We start from the raw sequence: 24,009 nt of genomic DNA, 5'->3' as shown, positions 1-24,009 counted from the left end.
ATGACCTGTGCTGAAAGCAGAGGCTTAACTGACTGAGCCGCCCAGGCTCCCCTTCTTTTAGTTTTTGATCTTTCTTTTTCTTTTCTTTTTTTTTTTTTTTTTAAGATTACTTATTTATTTATTCATGAGAGAGACAGAGAGAGAGAGAGGCAGAGACAGAGGCAGAGGGAGAAGCAGGCTCCATGCAGGGAGCCTGACATGGGACTCGATCCCGGGTCTCCAGGATCATACCCCAGGCTGAAGGTGGCACTAAACTGCTGAGCCACCCGGGCTGCCCTTTATTTTTCTTCTTGATAAAATTATCTGACTTTGTTTCCCTCCTGTCTTATAGAGAAGGTTCTACTGTGTTCTAGTTCTTGTGTTTTTCTTTCTTGAAATAGAAACTGGTATTGCTAAGGTTATGTTCTTCTGGGTCTCTGAAAGCCCTCTGCTGTGATCATTGGTTACTTCTGACAATACCAGTTTACCCCGAGTGAGGCAGGTAGTGAGAAGGTGTACATATGCTCCATTTTTCATGGCGCAGGTGCAAGAGGATCTCTGAGCTCCCTAAGTCACGTAGAGCTGGCCAGTTGGAGAGAAAAGTAGGAGGGTCTCATCCTGGGATGGCTCTCAGAGTCTGGGATTCAGACTTAGGTGAGTGTTTTCTGTAGCTCTCTCTGAGGCTTGTGTATTTGCTTCAGGGTCTGTCCATGGAAATCATAGTGTCATGAAGTCCACATGAAGACCGGCACTTACCATAGGCTCATTTTGAGGCAGCCACAGAATCTGGGTACCAGGCAAATTCTTGGATCACATGAGTATGTTGGGGCCTGGCTCTTTCTTTCTCTTCTGTTGGAACAACAGCAGAGTGAACTCACAGCTTTTGGCTTAACCAGAATCTTCTTGCCATCAAACAGCTGTGCTGCTTGTCAGACCCAGAAGTAGCATTTTATCATCATTACGCCACAATTCCTCACCCTCTGAAAGATTACGCTTAAGTGTTTTGTTTTCTTTGAACTGTACTCCACACACATAGACTGACAGTCCTACTTCACAGAACACTACTGGGGCCATCCTTCAAGAGAAGTTGTCAGGCCTTTGAAAGGCCTTCCTGGAACAATCATCCCTCTGCCTACATGTGTAATCTTCTTCTCTCCATAGGCCCCTAATCTCTTCCAGCCCTTGAGCCTGAGATGGCCATTTGGCACTACCTTTCCCTTTTTCCATTGCAAAGAAAAGCTTTTTATTTCACCTTCCACCTATTTCTCCACAGAAGCATCATTACTGAAGCATCCATTCCCATTGCGGAAGCATCCATTCCCTGCGTGAAAAAGAACAATAGAATTCCATGCGTAAAGTTGCCAGAGTTGGAATATTCCCAATCTTGTGGGCTCTTGCTCCTCAGACCACTATACAGAGAGAGTAAATGCTACCATCTTCTGGACTGTGTTACATATATACATGGGCATGGAGCTGTGTATGTATTTCTTTGAAGGCTAGACTCCTTTGAGGGAAAACACCAGCTCTGGAAACCATCCTCAATCAAGGCACTGTGTATGAATAGCTCTACTCGGTGGGAACCTTGCTTCTGTTGTATTACAGCCAGTGGTACCTGGAGCCCGCTGACATCTGAGACACAGAGGCCTGTGTGCATAAAGTGGGTAAGGAGTAGCCTTGTCACTTTACCCCACCCCTGAAATATAGCTGAAAGAGTGTAGTGGCTACCTTTTGTTGAAAAGTAGTGTTCACTTTAAAAGGCCAAAGATGTAAGGAGGTGCTCCTTTAAAAAATGGATTACTTTTTGGGAAATTGATTACTTTGTGGGATTTGTGGGTATAATGCAAAAGTTCACCCTGGTTTAACCCGAGTGGAGCTTGGAGAAGAACATGTTATATTTCTTGGTTAACTACCCATGCTATTTATAGAGGTGACTCCTCAGAAAGTCTAGACATTGTTTCGGGAAGACAGAATGCCAAATCTGCCCTTCACTTTCCCAGTTAGCTTGCTGAAAATAACCACCTCCTCTTCTCAAAATGGGGAAAATGGGAATCTTAGAATTCCATTTCAGGAGAGCGTGAATGATACTTGGGCTCCCTGGCCAGGAATTAGAAAGGGCAAGGAGGGAGGGTGCTTTTGTGACCCTGGGGACCTACCCCAGGCCTTGCTCCTCACCGGCCAGCTTGCTGAGTTGTGGGGACTGTGGTTGACAGATCCTCATTTTTGAGTTGGCCTCCTCCAAGCAGAGACCCTGAAAACTTTCTGAGAGTGAGCCAGCTGCAGTTTCTGGCTCTTAGCGCACATATGCCATTTCTGAACATCCTATGGAAAGCTGGCAGTTGGAAAGGCCAGGATGGGCAAAGCCATGAACTCATTTGGTAGACGTGTATCAGTGGGCAGGTGTGATGAATGCTGATGATTCTGTGGCTGTGAGGAAACAGGAGACCTTTAGTCTGAATTAGGGTTTTCTACAGCAGGTTCCAGGGAAGACTAGTTTTGTGGAATGTTAGTAATGTGGGAAAAGGAACTATGGCTTAATTAATTTAGGAAATGAATGGATTAAACAGAGTTAAAATGGAGTCTCTGCTGGAGGACTTCTAAGAAAGCCTTTAATATCGTTATTATCTTGATTTAATATCCTGGTGTGTATGTGCCTGTTGAAGAGAGGGCCAGAAGGTGCAATATTCCTCTGTGTGTCGTGCCCAGGGATTCCCCCACAATAGTGTGCATTCCATGGGACCATCACAGTCTCCAAGACACCACATCCTCAAAACAAACCTTTGAGAAGTGATTTCATTCCAAAGTATCTTGGAGTCCATTGTACAGCTGGCTATGGAATCCACCTTTCATTGTATGAGTGTCACTTGAAGACCTGCTGTGTGTCAGGCCCTGGGAGGGGCCTTGCTTTATCTCAGTGAGGAAGCTGGGCTCATAACTCAGTGCAGAAGGCCCCACACTTTTCTGATTATACATCTCTTTTTGAATAATCACCCCTTCATTTATTTATATGTGTTTATAAGTTGTATTTAGTGCAGTGTTTATATAGTAGGTACACTAAAATACACACAAAAATAGGAATTTAGAAGGACGAGAAAAAATATTTTTAAAGATTTATTCATTTTTGAGAGGGGGAGAGAGAGAGCACAAACAGAAGAGACAGAGGGAGAGGGAAATCTCAAATGGACTGCACGAAGCCCAGAGCCCCACACAGGGCTCGATCCCACAGCCCTGAAATTACAACCTGAGCCGAAACCAAGAATTGGATGCTTAACCTGCTGCACCAGGTACCCAGGGAAAAATTTTTTAAGAATATCTGTGTCTTCTTGTACCCCAGCAGATGGGATTCCTTGAACCGGGGTCCCACCACAGGGACTCTGATTCAGTGGGTCTACAGTAGGGTCTCAGCATCTGCAGTGTTAACACATTCATGCCAGTGATTCAGCTCATGTGCTAGAGAGCAGTGGTTTGGTGGGGACTTTGTGGGGGTTGGTAGGGAAGGGGCATCTCTGAATAGGTTATGTATCTCTTGGGAAACTTTCAGACTCCATACCCTGCCATCTTCTTGCAGGTGAGAATGTCAGACTGAGGAAAGAAAACAGTGGGGAAGTTCCATAGTGATGCTCCCTGCTTGTCTGTTACTCCTAAGGAAGGTATGTTTCCAAACATACCCACTGGGCCCAGTGACAGGTGGGGATCCCAGGCAAGTCACTGGGCCTCCCTGGCCTAGTTTTTTTCTTTGAAAAAGTGAGGGGTTGATTTGGAATTGTCTGCAGTGTGTCTCTTAGAACACTAACATTCTCTGATTTAATTAGGTTTGAGTTTTTATGTTGAACAGGGGTGGAGGTGATTCAGTTTCATTCAGCAATTTACATCCACATACATTTTCTTTTTGATATAAGACCTAGTTAGATCATAAGCCTGGGATTTTCTTGTCCTCCTTGGGCAGTGTACTCCACCTAAACAGCAGTGGGCGTTTAATTTTTAGGCCCCCAAGCAGAAGGTTCAGAAGAGGCCTCGCCTACTCCTGGTTAATTGCAAAATAAACAGATCTCAAGGGCAGTGGCCCCTTCCTTTCATAATAACTGCCTCTGCTCAGTGCACCATCAGTGCAAAGCAGCACTTCCAAATACCACACCAGGTGAGTGCTCCATGGATGAAGCCTTCATCCTCTAGCCCAGATATTTACAGCTGGGACCCCTTCCCCTCCCCTCTGAGATGGCAGCTAACTTGTTTCCCCCACCCCCTGTTTTTAGCCTCCAGATACTTCCATTTGCAAGCTAATAAGTTGCACGTACATATGTTTGAACAGTTGTCAGGCTTGTCTGCCTCTCAAACTGTGCTTTGGTTTAAAACAAACAACAACAGAGAACCCAAAGGAGGGGATGGATGAAGACATTTTAGTTGTACCTGCAGGTGGTGTTGTTTTGACCTTGACAGTCAGTTTTAAACGACCTGTCAAGCACCTTTGTGTGCTCTTGGGCACACCCACCTGGAAGATATTATATCCCCTAAGCTTTATGTGCCCCAGCAGGCAGGCACCAGGTCCCTGGATTTTGTTTTCATCCATGGAGGGTTAATGCATGCATGGCAGGACTTTACTGAGAAGGGGCCCAGCTACAAAACACTGTTTTCATTTAATTCTGATTTCTCTTCTCTCTTGGCCTAACCCTCCCTGCCCTCAGGCCCTCCCCGCCTCCCCAGTTCCCTCCAGACTCCCTCCACCCCCTATCAGCCTTCCCTGCTCTCTCACCCCTCTGTTTGGCTTCAAACCATTTCTTTCTGGCTTTGATACCTTCTTGCAGAGCTGCAACCAATCAGGAGATTAGGCCCCCAGAGCTGAGAGGGGCACACTGCCTGGTAGGGGGCTCCAGCCCCAGGCCACTGCAGGAAATCGGGCCCAGAAAGCTTGCCAGCCTCCAGGACCCTCCAGCTTGGCTCTTTATGGTCCGGTCCGGTGACCAGATTCCCTAGGGTAGGGGGCAGGGGCCCCTCCTCCGCTTCAGTGCTGTCTGGGAAGACACGTTTGGGAATGATTTTGACCTTACCTCCGTGGTCCAGGGTCCTCTGTTGCAGCTGTTTGAGATTTATCTTTTTTAACTTTGAGTCTTCCCTCTGCTTTCTGAGCCATACATGGTGGTGCTGCAAGTTGGGGTGAGAATAGTGAATGGACAAATGAAGAGAGCCCATTGGATTCAGCCTCGTGCCAAACTGGGCCAGGATTGTTTCAAAATATTCAAGGATACAGATGATGGGTCTTTACCTGGGAATACTTCTTCCTTGGCATCCATGCCTGAGGCCCCGAGTTGTTGAAAGAAGTCTGTTCTCTATTTCTAAAAGAAGAGATAGCAGAGCAGGTACTTGTTCTCAAGACCAAACATATATCTTATTGCTCTTGTAGTACTTCCTCCGAAGTCTGAAAGAAACAGGCCCAGACCTAGATAGTCACCTAACCACCATCGGCACCATCACTGTGTTCACAGGAACTGTGAACTGTTCTGTACAGGAACCTTGTACTTAAGATTGGTACCCGTCCCTTCGTGGGACTTCCCAGTTTGGAATGAATGGTAGAGGAGGCTGAGGCCTGTGTGGTGTGGGAGTGATTGGACTGGGTCTCCCATCGTAGGAGGAACCTGGTCTCAGAGAATGGAAGAGAAGCAGAAGTATGGGTGAGAAAATGGCATTACTGTGTGTGCCCCTGCACTTCCCTTGGGTCTTTGAGCCTTCACACAGGGTTCTGTTTGGTCCAAGCTGCTTGAGTTGCATTTTTGTCATTTACAACCCGGGACCCTCACTAATTTACAAGGGCTCCTTTTTCACCTGTACAAACAAGCATCATTAGACCTTAGGATTGGAAAGAGGAGTCGGTGGCTTTGAGCAACTTGGGATCCTTTCCCTTCCAATTCTCTAGGGGTGATATCACCTGGGCAACTCTTTACAGCTTGCAGAGTGTCTTCATATATATATATTTTTCCCCGCATTTGAACTTCACAGACAAGCTCTCAGCCCTGCTAGGGCCTAGCTGTCACAGGTTCCCCACAGCTTCCTTCAGGACTGGCCCCACCCTGGCTCTCCAGCGTGGCATTGCTCCTGCTTGGAGAGGCCGCTCTGGATAGCCACTGCTGTGATTTCCCATCCCCCAGGCAGGGTAAGCTCTGCTCTCCATTCAACCCTGTAGTTTATCTTGTGGGGTGATGAGTCTCAGCAGGCGCTGACAGCCAGGATCAGGGCCTAGGCTTCTGTGACTTTTGGCCTCTGAGGTGTAGGGCAAGTGGATTCTAACGATGGGTTTGCTTGAGCTGAGGGGTAGAAACCTGTAGACCCATATGTGCATGGGTTGTAAGCTAAGCAAGGGCAAGCCCGGGGCAACCAAGTACACTTAATATCTTTTCCTTTGGTTTATTTCACTTTGGTTAGCCTTTTGAACTGTCGTGCTGTTACTGCGTGCTTTTTCTTTTTCTTTTTTAAAAAGATTTATTTATTTATTTATGATAGACATAGAGAGAGAGACAGAGAGGCGCAGAGACACAGGAGGAGGGAGAAGCAGGCTCCATGCCGGGAGCCCGATGTGGGACTCGATCCCGGGACTCCAGGATCGCGCCCTGGGCCAAAGGCAGGCGCCAAACCGCTGAGCCACCCAGGGATCCCCAACTGAGTGCTTTTTCAAAGCTGGTACCAGTCCTCCCTCCACCCCAACCTCCAGACACCATGTGAGATGATGGAAAGACACTCAGGTTTTAGAGAGGACTTTTGAGAAGGACTGGATGTTATGTGCCATGGACTTGTGGAACTCAGCCCAGTTACTCCTTTGTAAGATCTCATGACTGCTCACCTCTGGGACTCTTACTTTTCTCATTAGATAAGATCACGTGTGACCTACCTGGTGCAGTAGTCTCTTGGCAAATACTGGTCTCTTGCTTCAGAAAGCTTGGAGATATTTGGTAGTTTTGTGGATCAAAAAACACCTAAGAGTGGCTCTTTCTTAGGGTGAATCACAAACTTTAAGATCCCTACCAACCCAGAATCTCCATGATCCTCTGAAATAATAGCTCCAGGGAGAAAATAAAAATAGGTGTGTTAAGTTACAATGGTAGTATGAAAACACGAACGGTTTGTTACAAAAAGTCATTGAGTCCAGATTTCTCAGACTGTTCAAATGGAATTTCTCAATTCAATGAAGGAGCATTTTAGAGTAGCACTTGCATTCTTGTTAGGTTTTCCTTCAAGGATATAGCTTGAACTTCAGTAGTTTACATGGTGGTTTTTCTCTCCCCCCTCCCCCACCCCCACCAAAGTTGAAGAAGTCAGTAGAATAAAACCATCGGACATCTTTGGTTCAGGTCAAATACATTTCTTAGTTCCTCTTTCACATCTAAAAGAAATCCTGATCAGGGCACCCTGGTGGCGCAGCGGTTTAGCGCCGCCTGCAGCCCAGGGCGTGATCATGGAGACCCAGGATCGAGTCCCACATCGGGCTCCCTGCATGGAGCCTGCTTCTCCCTCTGCCTGTGTCTCTGCCTCTCTCTGTGTGTCTCTCATGATAAATAAATAAAATCTTTAAAATTAAAAAAAAAAGAAAGAAATCCTGATCGTCTGTGGATTTGGGATACCACCTGGACTCAACTGGACTGTCCAAGCCCCCCGGGGCTCTGGGTCCACCAGTTGGAGAAAATTCTGTGACCTTGACCTCTTTTCCTGTCATTTATGGATTGAAGATGGAGCCCTGTCCACTCCTGAGGCAGCTGCGTCTGGTCTGTTCTTGGTGGTGTCAGAGGCATTATCTGACCTGTGCTTAAAAGGACCAGGTGAGGGAAACTTCCAAAATCTGTGTCATCACACCTGCCACTTCCAAATGGAGCCAGAGGGGCTCCGAGTCAGGAAGAAGGCCAGGATGGAGGGGGTGAGCAGTGGCAGGTGGGGTGACATCCTACTCTGTTCTGATTTGAATGCCAGCCCTGCTCAGGCTGCCTTCCCAAGGCCCCTCTCCAGAAGTACACACAGCATTTTGTAAAGTGTACCCACCGGTGTTGGTTGAGATATTCCTGAAGGCCAGAGTGGGAATGGTTTAAGATGCTTTTGCAAAGCAATCAGCCTAAAAGGGCCTTGGAATCATAAGTTTCTTTAGTGCAATTGTTTTCTAGTTTTGTTCCTTACCTCTGTTGACACCTCCCTTACTCCTCATCATTCCATATGTACTTGTAGCAGTTTTTTATATAACTTCTTGTATCTCTTCGTGCAATGCAATAATAAACACCCAATAAAACTATATAGACTTTACTCCTCTTCCCTTTTCTTATACAAAAGGAGGCAGAGCACACACCCTGTTTACTCTGTGCTTTTTATCACTTAACATTATGTCCTGGGCTTCTTTCTACTAAGTCTTAGTGAGTTCTCTTTCTGTCTCATTCTCTTTTTTAATTTAGTGGCATGGCGTTCTATTCTGAGGATGTTTTCCAAAATATAGATTTTTTTTTTTAAATTTTTATTTATTTACGATAGTCACAGAGAGAGAGAGAGGCAGAGACACAGGCAGAGGGAGAAGCAGGCTCCATGCACCGGGAGCCCGACGTGGGACTCGATCCCAGGTCTCCAGGATCGCGCCCTGGGCCAAAGGCAGGCGCCAAACCGCTGCGCCACCCAGGGATCCCCCAAAATATAGATCTTTGAGTCCCCTCCCCACCCCCATCCCACTATTTTACTATTGTAAACAATGTTGCACGGAGGACTTGGTGCACTCTGAAGAGTCCGTAAATACACAAAGTTTCCGTTAATAAATCTGCCAGGTCATGGGGTTTAGGGATGTGCCTGCATCTTATTTAGCCCCCAGTAGTGCTGTAACCACAGGTGGAACCACATGAGGTTTTTGTTTGGGGAAATTTCAAAGGCAAATATTAGCAATTTTGTGTGGCTCACCAAAATGTGGAGGAACCTAAATGCAAAAAAAGCTGGGATGGGAATAAGAATAGTAAGTCTTCACCCCAAAACCAACATTTCATTGTTAGGCTCTGGCTCACTTAGACCAGTCTTGTCAAAGCCACAGTGGATGACCCCCTTCTCAGCATTTGGTAATGATGATGGTGTTCTTCAGATTTCTGAATTTCAACAATTGTGATGTTGTATTCTCCTGTTCTCAGTAACTTCAGAAATATAGAGAACCTCTTTTTTCCCAAAATGAATGTACATATTTGACATTTTTAAATAATATCAAGAAATGCCATTTATTTTTCTGGTTAAGAGAGCTAAGTATTATTTATACAGTTTGGGCTATTGATTTTATTTATTTGGGTTGCACCCCAGTGCTGAGTGAGTGGTTATAGTTGGTGGAGGGACCTGCAGCTGGGCTTCCAGAAGCCCAGTGTTTACTCCAGAGATGTGGAGGTGAGTGAGCAAGAAGTTGGGCTGAGCCCAGGCTAAAAGGTCAGCAACCCATCTTATAAAATAATGCTGATGTGCAGGTTTCAAATTAGAAAGTTTGAAAGAGAAAAAGGGAAAATATTTTTTAACCTTGTAGAGAAAAAAATGAAGGGGAGAGCTAATGCGCTCTCTCTTTCTCTCTCTCTCTCTCTCTCTCTCTCTCTTTTTTTAAGGAGGATGTTGAGAAGACAGATTTTTAATAGTTTTAATCTTCAGACTTGGGCAGAAGGCCAAGCATGCTCTGAAAACAGAAAAAGTGGAATGAAATGCCAGAAAGGGAAATGGAAAGTAGTGGGATATGCAAACAACCAAATGTGACCAAATTTCCAGGCTTCTCAAGGAATGGGTTGGATTGTGGCAGAGTTGCTGAAAACATTTTTTTTTTTTTAAGTTCAGATAAATGTCCATATACCACCCCCCACATAATTCTAGAACATATCACCCAAAACTCAATTTTAAACAGTAAGCAGAGCCTAAGCTGCTACCCCATTATGGTTTCATGTTGGCTCCAATAATCTAATTTTTTTCGGTGACATCAATGGGAGGTAAGCAAGGGATGTGATTTATCTCAGCTTTAATAAGGCATGACACTAAAGAACAAATTCAGAAAATGTTCTTTATCAGCATAGCAAATAATTTTTTTAATCTCTTAAAGGTCAACCATTTTAGTGGATACAAAATTAATATAAGCTGTAGGCCTTTGCACTATGTGTGTACAAACACACACACACACACACACACACACACAAGCATTCAGCTTCTTGATCTCTCTGGTACATACTTACTTTCCAGAGATATACACACACAATATAGTGCTCTTGGTTCGGCAGGATAGTCATCACTTAGGGAGGACAAAGAGAGCCATCACAGAAAGGCTCAGAGACTGCCTTAAGGGGGAGCTACTGGTTGTTTGTGTCACTTCCCCTATATGCCAGGACCCCTGGGCCCCTCCTAAGGATGTGGTGATCTTGTTAGAAACTGAAGCAGCAGCTGGAAGGTCATTTTTCCTGTGCTTTCAAATGGACGCCTGATTTGATGGGAAATAGACTTGTGCCTCTCTGACTCTAAGGCCAAGGGAAATGACTCTTCATAAAAAGAAAATTATAAGGAAGTCCTTTTTTATAGCTAACCCTTGTACCTCTTGCTGTAGTAACATACCTTCTCCCATGGCCGAACTCCAGCAGCAGAAGAGCTGGTCACCCCATGCTGAACAATGGGGTGCTTTACTGCTTATTTGCTTTGTTGCTAAACCTTCCAGCTTTTGCTTTTCTAGGCTAGATAATCCCAACAGTTGTGAGTTCCTTTTTGTGGTTTCTGTTTGCCTTTTCTTTGATCATCTCACTTGCTTTCTTCTGGATCACTTTCTAGTTCTCTTCACTGTCCAGAAATTGAGAAGTCCAAACCAGGTGCAGGAAGCTGCAAAGGTGTATCTCCTTGGTGAACAGAGGACCCATTTATGAAGCACTTCATTCTAGACCCAATACTGGTGTAGAGACATTTCATGGGCTGTCCCACATAAGCCTGACAACCGCTGTGGGGTGGACGGTAGTGTTACTGGCATTTTGTAGATGAAGAAACAGAAAAGAATAGTTGTGTCCTGCTTAGTCTCCCAAGTGACACAGGTGAAGCTCAGCCTGGGTCTCTGACCACAGAGCCTGCGATCTGAACCATGTCTCCCTGGTGCCATGATTTCATCCACCAATTTCAAGATCTTCTATTTAACAACGGTGCTGGGCGGCTGACTCGCTTTCCATTTAGGGACTATTACAGCTCCCTTTTACTGCTTATTAACACATGGCTAGTCATTCCTCACTTCAGACTGGGTTGCATGTGTTCCTGGAAGTTCATTTTATTTCATTACTTTTCTAAGTTCTTTAATTCTCCTTGAATTTGAATTCAAGCCTTCCAAGAAGCTGTTAACCTCTCTTGGCTCAATTCTCCGGAGGATCTGATGAAGTTTCTTACCTGGTGAGCCCCCACTCGGGGAGTCTTGAGTGGTCACGGCCTGCCCCGATGTCATCCCCCATGTTCCCCTTGGTCCTTCCCTGGGTTTCCATGGTGGAAAGAATGGAAGGAGGGGTAGAGTGAGCTACAATGTTGGCTGCCCTGCGGCATTGAGTTTTTAGGTATTATTTATTTAAATTTGGAATTTGAAAATATGGCTGTTTTTATTTTAACAGGAACAACTTCAAGTTTTATATTGCACAATAACTTCAGAACTGGAGAAATCTAACTTGGATTTTGTTTCAGGGCCAGGGTTATCATGCACTCATGGCCATTACCAAGAATCTGGGGCACTGCCAAGATGTCAGTTTGTGGAAGCCATACCCTTGGAATGAAAAAAAAAAAATACCATCTATGAAAAATATTCACCTGATGTTGAATTGTACCATAGCCAGCATGCTACACAGTACCAGGCATGTAGATGACATTCAGCTTATTTACTTATTATTTATAAAGTGACGGAAAGAGTGTACATAGGAATAGCTATGGTGATGAAGGTAATTTTAATTTTGGCAAAGATAGCTAGTGTGATTTCCTTAGTGTCTGGACACCAGTTTAAGCAAGAGAGTTACCCTCTCAGGAATCACCATTACAACTGTCCTCCAAATTAAAATAAAAAAGTTCTCTCATAACACATTTTTTAGTAGTAACAGCAACAACAAAGCAGGGGCGCCTGGATGGCTCAGTCTGTTGAGCATCTACCTCTTGGTTTCCGCTCAGGTCATGATCTCAGGATCCTGAGATCAAGCCTGGGGTAGGGCTTTAGCTCATTGGGAGTCGAGCTCCTGCTCTCCTTGTCTAAATCTAAAAAAAACCCAAAAGCCCAGCAAATCAATGTTCCAGAATCTCACCCCTAAAAGAGGATTTCAAGAGTCTTTGGTCTTAGCTTTCTTTTCCTTCTTTCCTTTTCCGGTTTCTTGTTCAAAGATGTTAAAACCAGCCAAGGATGGTCTCCTGCGAATCACTTGCAATTATACCAATCATTACAAGTAGAGTTTGGCATCTACTGCGTTTAAAAACTCAGAAATACTTGGAAACACTGCAGGGAGTAGTCGCTAACTTTCAGGTGGAACCAGAAAATAAACAATTTCTGCTTCTATGATTATGCTCCTTCAACCATTTGTCAAACTCAGCTCAAAACAGGATCTTGAGTACAGAATATTTTGTCTGGTTGCCGAGTAGCTCACCAAATCTGTAAACCACGGGAGTGTTATTGAGAGCATTTCCAGAAGGGTGGGACCAGGGCCCCAGCGAGAAAATGTTTCCATATTTATAGACCAAGGCAGCGAACCCCAGAGACTTGAGTTTCCTCTCTCCTCTAGGGAGTTGGGGATACGTTCCTTTACCTTGATGGGGGGAGAAGAATTAAATAGAGAAAACAACCATTCTTTTACATCTTTTTCCTCTTTTGATTTTGCTCTCTAGTTTTTGTAATGTACCCTTCTTGAGTCTTGAAAATACAACTGCTTCCCATTTGGTAAGCTTTTTTTTTCCTCCCTTTCCATTTGGCAACAGCATTTTCCTGTGTTTTCAATGGCACCAAAATTAACATGGCTGTTTTTATTTAACAGGAACAACTTCAAGTTTTATATTACACACCCAGCCAAAGAATCTTTGATTTTGCCCTGGCATTTCCCAAGATGTTCGCATGGTTTTGAAAACAGGGCTGCTTTACCGCTGTTGCAGAGACAGCGGGGGCAGCAGGGCAGAGTGGGGAGGCTGGAGTAAGGGAGTGAAGGGAGGAGATGAGGGGAACTTCTCCTCCCCCAAGTTGCTATTTTTAAAGTCTGCTTGCCTACTGAATAGCTCGATTTACAAATCCTACTGGATATCGTTTTGACCTTCCCCAGCTTTCTTTCCTGTTGAAAGGGTGATGGATGCGTTGGTGGGACACAAACCATTTGTTCTGTGTATTTTGCCATGTGCATGCTCCCTTATGAGCACCAGACCCTCTACTCCTCTCAATAGGGGATACCCACACCGTCAGAGGCATTGTGCCTGCGGGAGGTATCCAAGCCCAGAATTTCTTAGGAGGTGGGATCTCAAACCCCAATTAGAAACACTCCAGGAAACACACATTTTTATTTGTTAAACAAATAGTCTTATGTGAGCCTTGGCAAAGACTCTCACTTATTTTAAATGAGCGAAGTAAACATTACCGGTGCAGGGGAGCGCCTCCTTATGCTGACTGTAACTTTGAAGCTGGCTTTAAGGCTTTATGTTGGAACATGCACTGTTCTTTTTTCCTTGGCTTGGGCTCTAGAGAATGTTGTTTCCTCATTTAGTAATTGCAGAGTTAATGGGGTTCTTTGTGATGCTACTGTAGAAGAGAGACTGTTTTATTTGATTCTGGGACTGTAATTAAAGTGGCGCCCATCGGCATACTTAGAGTTAAGATTGCTTCAGCTTTTCCAGTATAAACTCATATTTCAGGGGTTTATAACCAGCTATAAAAATTTGCTTCTAGCTACAGACCTGGCATATTCAGTGTCAGCCTAGGAATAACCTTTACTTTTTAAAAAAATCTTTTAAAAAGGATAATTAAAAATTTAGTTCAGCTGTTTATAACTGTTATGTTACAAGGATACAAGGAAATAAAAATAGCTGCTTTTTTTTTAGCAAAAACATGTGACCCATTTTTTTTTTTTTTTTAATGTGGGCAAGGTTCTTAGATATTTGTTATGCCTTCAAAGGAAAATACAGCAAAATCTCTGTGAAAGGTATTTTAAAAGGATATTGTCTCAGTTGTCCTCATGGCGACAGGCAGGGCACTAGTAAATGTCCACCTTGTTCTTCCAAGCATGAGCCTCCCATAGGAGTACTGGCAAAGCTGTTTTATCAGTGGGCTTCAAGTCATCGTAACAAAGCTCCTGGCCAAGGAGTACACAGCAGCTTCTTCCTGGCAGATGGAAATATGGCCAGCCTTTCTGGTTATGAGGCCATGGCTACTCATTTATCCCACCCATGGGCCATGTTGGGACATGGTGAGCAGCCTGGGGACAAAGCCATGTTAGAGAACCACTTGCGGGCTTGTGAACCTTCTCACAGCCCTTGATCTGTGTCTCACAAGGGTAGGGAAGGAGAAGAGGGAGTTTGCCTCTCTTCAGCTCAGCAGCAGTCACTGCAGCAAGTAGCTTTTAGATGGGGCCATTTTTATACCTGCTCAGAGATGGGTGTGATTCAAAAGTTCTCCAAATAGAACCTTCTTTAAGGCTTCAGGTATGGCAGGTTTACCTTTAGCTATTCTTCTCTAGCAGCTGGGGTTTTGATTGATGCCATCTGGTGATAATGATGGTGGAGATGGTTGTGATGGAGGAAGGAGAAAAGGTGTTATTGGTCCTGGTGACGGTGTCTATGATGTCACTGGTGGAGGTGATGGTGGCCACAGTGGTAGTCATGGCAGTACCAACAGTGCAAGTGGAGAAGAAACAGTGGTGATGGGTGGTGATGATGGTGATGGCAGCCCTGGGAGGTTACAAACTTCTGCCTGCCCAAGCTCTTTGCAAAAGCCGTTCTTCATCTTTACAGAAGCAGTGTCTTAGGGAATCTGTTTGTTGTACTTTCCCTACACACAGTATGCCCAGTGCAGCTAACAACTGGCTTTTGATAGAGCCTGCCTTCCACTGAATGAGTTTGGTTTGCAGAAGAGTATGTGCCCTTTTTAAGAGGCAGGTCTTCATTTGAGAACCAGAGTACAGTCTATCTTCTTTTCTATGGCTTCCAGTTAGTTTAGGACCAAGGAACATGGTGACCTAAAGCTTTAGAACCCTAGAGCCATTTGTAGAGACACAGTGGGACATATCTACTATTTCTACCAAAATTGAGTTGCTGATATGTCCCAGGAACTGTGCCCCATGCTTTACATACATGTCTGTAACTCCTTTCAACAACTCTATAAAGCAAGGTTTTTTAAAAAAAGATTTATTTATTTATTCATGAGAGACACACAGAGAGAGGTAGAAACATAGGTAGAGGAAGAAGCAGGCTCCTCAAGGGGAGCCCGATGTGGGACTCGATCCCAGGACTCCAGGATCACACCCTGAGCCAAAGGCAGATGCTCAACCACTGAGCCACCCAGGCATACTCCCCTCCCCCCTTTTTAAGATTGTATTCATTTATTTGAGAGAGAGTGAGAGTGAGAGAGATCACAGTGGGAGAGGGAAAGGGAGAAACAGACTCCCTGCTGAGCAGGGAGCCCCATGTGGGGCTTGATCCCAGGACCCCGAGATCATGACCTGAACCAAAGGCATACACTTAACCAACTGAGCCACCCAAGCTCCCTTGTAAGGCAGGTTTTTATTATCTTTGATTTGCAGTTTAAGAAAGTGAGGTCTGGCTCATAGGTAGCAAAACTAGGGTTTGAAAATCATGGTCTTTGTGACCTCAAACGCTTTTTACTTCTTCCTCCACTTTGGCCACCAAATAGCTTTTCAGTCCTCTTAGAACATTCTGAAATGTTTCTTGTCTTTACTTAGGTAAGAGTATGGGAAGAAATTCATAAGAGAATATTCTATATTTGGTTTTCTGCTCTAACTTAGCATGAGTGCAGAGAATGTCTTTTCTTCCTACATATTTCCTTACACTCATAGTGTACTCAGATGACCCTGTTAAAATTCATATGGGAACTGTTTGGAGGCTCTTCCTGCATGTCTTCAAGGCTGGAACTGTGGAGTGATCTTTTCCTGACCTGGCTGGTCTTTGGCCAAATAGGACATTGAGCAAGCCAGAAACCAGGCCCCAACAGAAAAAAGCAAATAGAAATAAATATTTATCCTCATCCCAGTGGGATCCCTACGTTTTCAGGATCAAAGGCCTACTTTGTGTGTGTCTTTTCATAAGCCTTGGATAAGTATACAGAAGCAGGCGACCTGTAGTATAGCAAAGACTCTGTGGTACCCAGGCTCTTTAACCCTCAAACAAATTCCCTGGTGATGTTTAAAAAATAAAAAGGCAAAAAGAAAAGCAAAACAAAAACCCTGAAATCCCATTTATAAAAATAAAAATATAAATTGCATTCCCTAGATGCAGAATAAGAAAAAGGAGAAACAGAGTGGGAACCAAAAGGGAAAAAAAGAAGAGGAGAAATGGAAAAGACCAGAGACAGAAAACAAGCAAAGAAGGGATGGAGAGCCATGGTTTTGGGTTTGACGCTGGGGAATCTTTTTTATAGGAAGATGGAAGCAGATGACAGATGTGTATTCTTCTTATTGTGTGCATCGTCTTCTCAATTTCCTTGATAGTGTCCTTTGAAGCATAAAGATTTAGTTTTGATGAAGCCCAGTTTATCTGTTCCTTCTTTGGTTGCTTGTGCCTTTGGTGTCATATCTAAGAAACCATTGTTTAATCCAAGGTCATGAAATGTGCACCTATGTTTTCTAGTAGTTTTATAGCTTTAGCTCTTACATTTCAGTCTTTAATCTATCTTGTACTGCGTTTTGTGTGTGGCATGAGAACTTCATCCTTTGCGTGTAGATACCTATTTGCCTCAGATTTTTATTCCTTAATTCAACAAACATGCATGGCATACATATTGTGTGCCAGGCATTGTGATAGATGCCAGGGATAAAACTGTTAAGAAAATAGTCATCAGTTTCAGAGTGTTTCAGAATCTGGGGACAAAAAAAACAATTTAAGAAATTTGGGGGTAAGATAAACTTTCAGAGGATTTAGATTCTTGAGCAGTGTTTGTGTTTGTTTTGTTTTATATTGTTTTCCCCAAGGAAAACTGGGAAATGAGGAAACCTGCATGAGGATTACCTAGAATGCTTGTTAATAGAGCAAATGGAGTGATTTTCTATGTATGTGATTCTTCTATAACTAAGTGTAAGATACATACTGTTTTATATTGAAAGCCAGCTAGGCCTGGTTATTATTTCCTCTTAGATTATTATCAGATATCTCAACAACATTGATTTATATTTTTTAACATTAAAAATATCAGACCTTTTCTGTGGCCTTAATTTGAAATCCAAAGAAGTAAGACATTGTCTAACCACATGTCAGACTGCAGTTGTGGAAGTCATTCTTTTAAAAGCCTATTGATGAAGAAATGTTTTAGATGGGAAACATGATATATGTCTGGAAAGGGACATTAGAAAATGTCCCCATTCCTAAATTGGATGCATTTCACAAAATAGGCCATGCCCGTGATGCCAGGGCATCCGGCAGAGTTTCCTTTAGCAGCTGGCTGCAGCTGCTCTTTCAGCCAAAATTCTTCTTTCATAAAAACCCGCAAAATGACTGTGAGAGTACCCCAGACTTACCCTGGCCACTTGGCAGGTGCCAACTGGCCCTAGGTACAATCCATTATTCCCTTGAGCCAGATTTCCTTTGCTGTTCATTCCCTGAATAGAGAGGGAACAAAATGCCCTGCCTCTAGCTCTCTCTTGGCATTTGAGGCACTTGGTGGGTTGGATATCACCTGACATCATGACTGCAGGTGGCAGAGAGGAGCTCTGCAAAGGAGAAACACAATGATACATTCACATGCACGTTTCTGTGCTTTGCCTGTATAATCCAGGGGTTCATGTGTGTGATAGAACAGCATTAGCAGAGTGACTACATAAGCTACATCTGATGTTTGACTTTTAAAATGGGTAATGAACTTCTTCCAACATGTGAATTGACTGGACATAAGACTTGTTCTATATACTCAAAGGGACTTAAAGGGAAAAGTGAAGATCATTAAGAATATTGTCTTAAGTTCTAGAAGAAAACATGACTGAATTCCTTTTTTAACCTCAAACTGAGGAAAACTTCTGGATTCAAAAATCCAGAACCAATAAAATGAAATATTGATAAATTTAGAGCATGCAAACAAAATACTTTTGCATGTAAAAAAAATAAGCAAAACAAATGACTCACTGGGAAAAAAATATCTGCACTTTATACTATAGACAATAAATAATGAACTTTTAAAAATTAAAGAGGAAAAAACCCCAATAACCATATAGAAAAATGAACTACAGATATAAATAGTTCACAGAAAAGAAATGCAAATATCTCTTAAACCTATGAGAAGATGCTCAACTTTGCTCATCATAGGAGAAATTCAAATTATAAAAGCACTATCATTTCTTACCTATCAGAATGGCAAAGATCCAAGTGTCTGACATACTTTGTTGATGGAAATGCAGGGAAACAGGCAATTTACATTGCTGGTAGAAATGCAAAAAACAACTTAACTTCCATGGAGGGGAATTTACATACCTAACAAAATTAGGTAGTTCTTTTATTCAATAGTCCAGCTTCTAAGATATTATCCTAAAGATATATTGTCAAAAACAGGAAAATATGCATAAGGTTATTTGTTGGCACAGCAAGAGACTGGAGACAGCCCAAATGCCCATCAACGTGGGCTGATTGAGAGAAACTATGGCACATTCACACAATGGCGCACTATGTAGCTGTAAAAAGAAAAGCCGACCATCTCTAAGACTGTGTATTCTTTAGGATGTATGGTTATATGAAAAGAGCAAAGTGGAGAAAGTGTGTGTAGTATGAATTGCTAAATTGATACTAAATATCAGTTCCTTTGCTATTTAACAAAAACAATAGAAATATAAATTATAAAACTTTTTAGGATGATTACCTATAGTGGAAGGGAATAGGATGAGAGAGACAGATATAGGAGCTAGACTTCTTTTAACTACACTTATGTTGTAGATTTGGTTTTGGAATCAAAATATTGTACATAATTATGAACGTAGGTATTTTTTAAGCAATCCCTAAAAATTAAAAGCAAAATGAAACAAATGAACTTAACTGTGTTTCAGATTGGCAACATAACTATACAGAGTAACTATTCCAAGTACTTTAAAGTATAGTAATTTGATTGTATACTTCTAGTGGAATTACTGTGATCTATATCATGAGTGGTAGTGATAATATTACTAATTTGAGATTAGTGTCTATTGTAAGATAAAGTAAATGAGTAATTATGTTGGGGTCTTTGAGGACTGAGATTTAAGCTATGGGAGAAAGAAGATCCAGATGTAAAATTGATAAAGTTAAGTAAAAACTCTGTAGTTATGAATTTGAAATGAAGTGCTTGTGAGCTCACCGTGTAGCATCTTGAGAAAAAACATATCCTATTTGTGTCAACTAAAAGGCTGAACAATGAGCATCTCTAGCACAAAGATTGTGGTTTCTAACTACCATTTCTGACTAAAAGGAGCTAGGGCTCCTTAGAAATGATTGTTTCCAAATTTGGAGCAGGAAATGTACCACTTGTGCCCGGAGAGGTTTTTTGGTCATACCCGAAAATAAGGAAGCTGTCAAAGATACAACCAAAGGACTCAACCAAACTGAAGAGATTCCCACTGGGGCAGTTTGAGCATCAATAGGATAGTAAGTACAGTGGTTTAAAATACATCAAACATATTTAAATCCATGAGTAGATAGTAGAAATAAACTCCCATAATTGCTCACCTTCTAATGATGCCAGAGAATGAATTCATTATTTGAAAACAGATGAAGAGAAAGAATCAAGCATTTATCCTGTCCTTCCTGAATACATTGTATCTCAGCATAATCAAATTATTAAGAAGGGGAATTTCTCTTTATAGAAGAATTCCAGCTAATAAATTAAGAAGTGATGATAGAATGGAGTATTAGCATTTTGCAATCCCTAGTTAATTAATGGATCTAGGCAATGATCTTTGGGCTTACCAATGAGGGGGGTGGGGACTCACAGCTCATCTCTGTTGAAATTTTCTTGCACAGCAAAACCAAACAACTTGAATCTGATCAAGCCTCTAGATCTGATTATCAATTTACAGGAAATACAGAGAACAGAGAGACCAATTAAATGACTTTACAGGCATATAATGAGCAAAATCTGAGCAATCTTAAAGACATGTTTTTTTCAAATAAATTGCAAGGAAGAGTGACATTGGAATCTAAAAGAAACTTAGAGAAATACCAACCAACTCTTATTATGGGCCTTATTTGAATTTCAGTGTGGACAAACCAACTATAAATAAGCATGGATGAGATAATCAAGGAAATTTTAACACTAGATAGGTGATGATATTGAGGAATTATTGCAATATTTAAGATATAATAATAGTATTATGATATTCTTTTATAAAAAGTCATGTTAAAGCTATACTGAAATATTTCTTTGAGGGATACAAGATGTACATCATGAAGCAGCTATAATGTGGTATAGTGAATGGCATAAGAGAACATTTATTGAATTATTTTTGTCTATTTTTTAAAAAAATATTTATTTATGCATGAGAGAGGTAGAGATATAGGCAGAGGGAGAAGCAGTCTCCCTAATGGGAGCCTGATGCAGGACTTGATCCTAGAACCTCAGGATCACGACCTGAGCCAAAGGCAGATGCTCAACCACTGAGCCACCCAGGCGCCCCTATTTTTGTCTATTTACTTGATTCTTTCCTAACTAGTCTGTAAGTCTCTGTACAATGACCCTTTATTTTCAATTCTCTATCCTCAGTGCCTACCACCATGCCTTGCCATGGTAGAGCCTCAGTAGCTCTTTGTTGAATGAATATTGAGTCACATTTAAGGATGAAAGGGTGTAGTATTGGCATGCATTATAAGTATAATGAGAGCTGTAGGCAGTGAGAGAAGAGATCTTTGACATATACAATTGCCAAGGAATGCTTCGTGGATGAGAAAGGATAGATGATGCTTTAGGAATGGTAGGAAGAGGGATCCCTGGGTGGCGCAGCGGTTTAGTGCCTGCCTTTGGCCCAGGGCGCGATCCTAGAGACCCGGGATCGAATCCCACGTCGGGCTCCTGGTGCATGGAGCCTGCTTCTCCCTCTGCCTGTGTCTTTGCCTCTCTCTCTCTCTCTGTGACTATCATAAATAATAAAAAAAAATTAAAAAAAAAAAGGAATGGTAGGAAGAGCATCTTAGAATGACAGGAAAAATGGCATGAGTTCCTACGATGATGATAGGGGCAGCACTGGAAATGTTATATTCAGAGGATGGGGCAGGTGGGTGGGGGTGGGCAGTTGAGGTAGGTCCAGCTGAATCAGAAAGTTGTTGAAGTACTTTGAATGTTAGAATGGGAATTTTATACTTGTTTTGGTAGACAGTGAGGAGCCATTATAGATTCTTAAAAAAGGAAAAGTCATGATAAAGGATAGGGATTCTTTAAGAAGATCCACAAACATAGGATCAATTCATTTTTTTTTTTTTTTAAGATTTTATTTATTCATGAGAGACACAGAGTGAGAAAGAGAGAGGCAGAGACACAGGCAGAGGGAGAGGCAGGCTCCATGCAGGAAGCCTGATGTGGGAGTCAATCCCCTGACTGACCGGATCACACGTGAGCCAAAGGTAGATGCTTAACCCCTGAGCTTCCCAGGTGTCCTGGAAATATGTAAGATTTAGGTCAAGTTTCATTTTTTTGTCTCTATATACCCAGTGATGTTTTAACGTTATTTGTTGAAATACTACCCTTTCTTCTTTGAATTGCCTTTGCACCTTTGTACCTTTGTCAAAAAAATCAGTGACCATGTTTTTGTGAGTCTGTTTCTGGACTTTGTCATCTCTTCCATTGATCTGTGTGATTTTCCAGTCTCTAATAGCATACCTGTTTTGATCACTGAAGCTTTATAATCTTAAAATTGGGTAATATGATTCCTCCAACTTTCTTCTTTTTAAAAATTATTTTGGTTAGTCTAATTCTTTCAGCTTTCCATATAAATTTTAGAATTAACTTATCTATATCTACAAAAAATTATACTAAATTTAGATCAGATTTGCATTAAATCTAGAGATAAATTTGGAGAGTTGACATCTTTACTGTGAGTCCTTACTTTGAGTCTTCCAATTCATGAACATGGCATATCTCTCCATTTATTTACATCTTCTTTGGTTTCCTTTATCAGTGTTTTGTAGTTTACAGCATACAGATCCTATGCTTGTTTTATTTGATCAAAAGCTAAGTATTTCACATTTTAGAGTTACTATAACTGGTATTCTTTTAAAATTTTGGCTTTCAGTTTCATAGCTAATATAAATACATATGATTTATTTTTGTGGGTTGACCTTCTATTTGTGATCTTATTTCTCATTTATTAGTTCTAGGAGTCAGGAAAAAAAAGGACAATTTTCTTTCTTCTTTTGTAATTTGTTTGACTTTTCCTTTTCTTGCCTTACATTGCACATTTAGGACCTCCAATGTGATGTTGAATAGGACTGGTATGAGTAAATGTCCTTGCCATATTCCCAGTCTTAAGGAAAATGCATTCAGTCTTTCACTGTTAAATATAATGCTACCTGTAGGTTTTGTAAATGCCCTCCCCAAGTTGAGTATACTCTCTTCTATTCCCAGTTTGCTGAGAAATTTTAACATGAATGGATGTTGAACTTTGTCAGATGCTTTTTTTGTATTAGCCAATATGATTATGTGGGCTTTGTTCTTCAGATTGTCAATATGGTAGATTACATTGATTTTCAAGTATTGAACCACCTTTGCGTTTCCAGGATGAACCACACTTGATTGTGGTGTATATGATTCTTTTTCTCTATTTATAGATTCAATTCACTCATATTTTTTGAGGGTTTTTCTATCTGTTCATGAGATATATTGGCTTACAGTTTTCTTGTATTATCTTTGACTTTTTTTTAAAGATTTATTTATTTATTCATGAGAGACACACACACACACAGAGGCAGAGACACAGGCAGAGGGAGAAGCAGGCTCCCTGCAGGGAGCCATTTGTGGGACTTGATCCTGGATTCTGGATCCTGGGATCAGGCCCTGAGCCAAAGGCAGGAGCCCAACCACTGAGCCACCCAGGCGTCCTATGACTGGTTTTGATATTGGGGTTATTTTGGCCTTATCCAACTGAGTTGGAAAGTGTTTTTAATTTTTTTTTTGGTTTTGTTCTCTTCATTTTCTTCAAGAGATTGTGTAGAATTGATGTTTTTTACACATTTGGTAGAAACCACCTGGGCCTGGAGAATTTCCTTTTTTTTTTTTTTTTTTTTGGTTGGAATTATCTGATAAATGTTTTAATTTTTTTTCTCTGCACCTTTTTAATAGATAAAAAAATATATATATAACTTATTTTTTAATTTAGTGATTCATCACTTACATATAATACCTAGTGCTCATCATAGCAAGTACCCTCATTACCCATCACCCATTTAGCCCATCACCCATCCACCTCTCGCCATCAACCCTCAGTTTGTTCTCTATCATTAAGTCTCCATGGTTTGCCTCTCTCTCCTACTCTCTCTTTTCCCTTATTATATGCTCATCTGTTTTGTTTCTTAAATTCCACATGTCTGAAATCATATGGTATTTATCTTTCTCTGACTGACTTATTTCACTTAGCATAATACTCTCTAGCTCCAATGTACATCATTGCAAATGGCAAGATCTCATTCTTTTTGATGGCTGAGTAATATTCCGTGTGTGTGTGTGTGTGTGTGTGTGTGTGTGTGTGTAATATTATATAAAACATTATGTACAATGTACTACATCTTTATCCATTCATTCCTCTGTTGATGGACAGTAAGGTTGCATCCATATCTTGGCTATTGTGGATAATGCTGCAATAAACATGGAGGGTACATATATCTTTTTATACATATATATATGTATACATATATATACACACACACATA

The 24,009-nt window shown here is 41.8% G+C and overlaps 1 protein-coding gene and 1 long non-coding RNA gene across 51 annotated transcripts in view; one reads left to right on the top strand and one right to left on the bottom strand.

The window, feature by feature from the left end:
• AOPEP (aminopeptidase O (putative)) overlaps positions 1-24,009 on the top strand; it is a 332,941-nt gene that overhangs the window by 90,519 nt on the left and 218,413 nt on the right. The window lies entirely within an intron of this gene.
• On the bottom strand, positions 8,439-14,733 carry LOC140638276 (uncharacterized). Its single transcript, XR_012035389.1, has 2 exons — positions 14,551-14,733; positions 8,439-14,290 (listed from the first exon to the last, which is right to left on the bottom strand). It is a non-coding gene; the product is annotated as an uncharacterized lncRNA (long non-coding RNA).

This window comes from Canis lupus, chromosome 1 (assembly GCF_048164855.1).
Source record: "Canis lupus baileyi chromosome 1, mCanLup2.hap1, whole genome shotgun sequence".
NCBI classification, from domain to species: Eukaryota; Metazoa; Chordata; class Mammalia; order Carnivora; family Canidae; genus Canis; species Canis lupus.
Note: the sequence above shows the minus strand (reverse complement) of the source record. Positions and strands in the feature narration are given on the sequence as shown.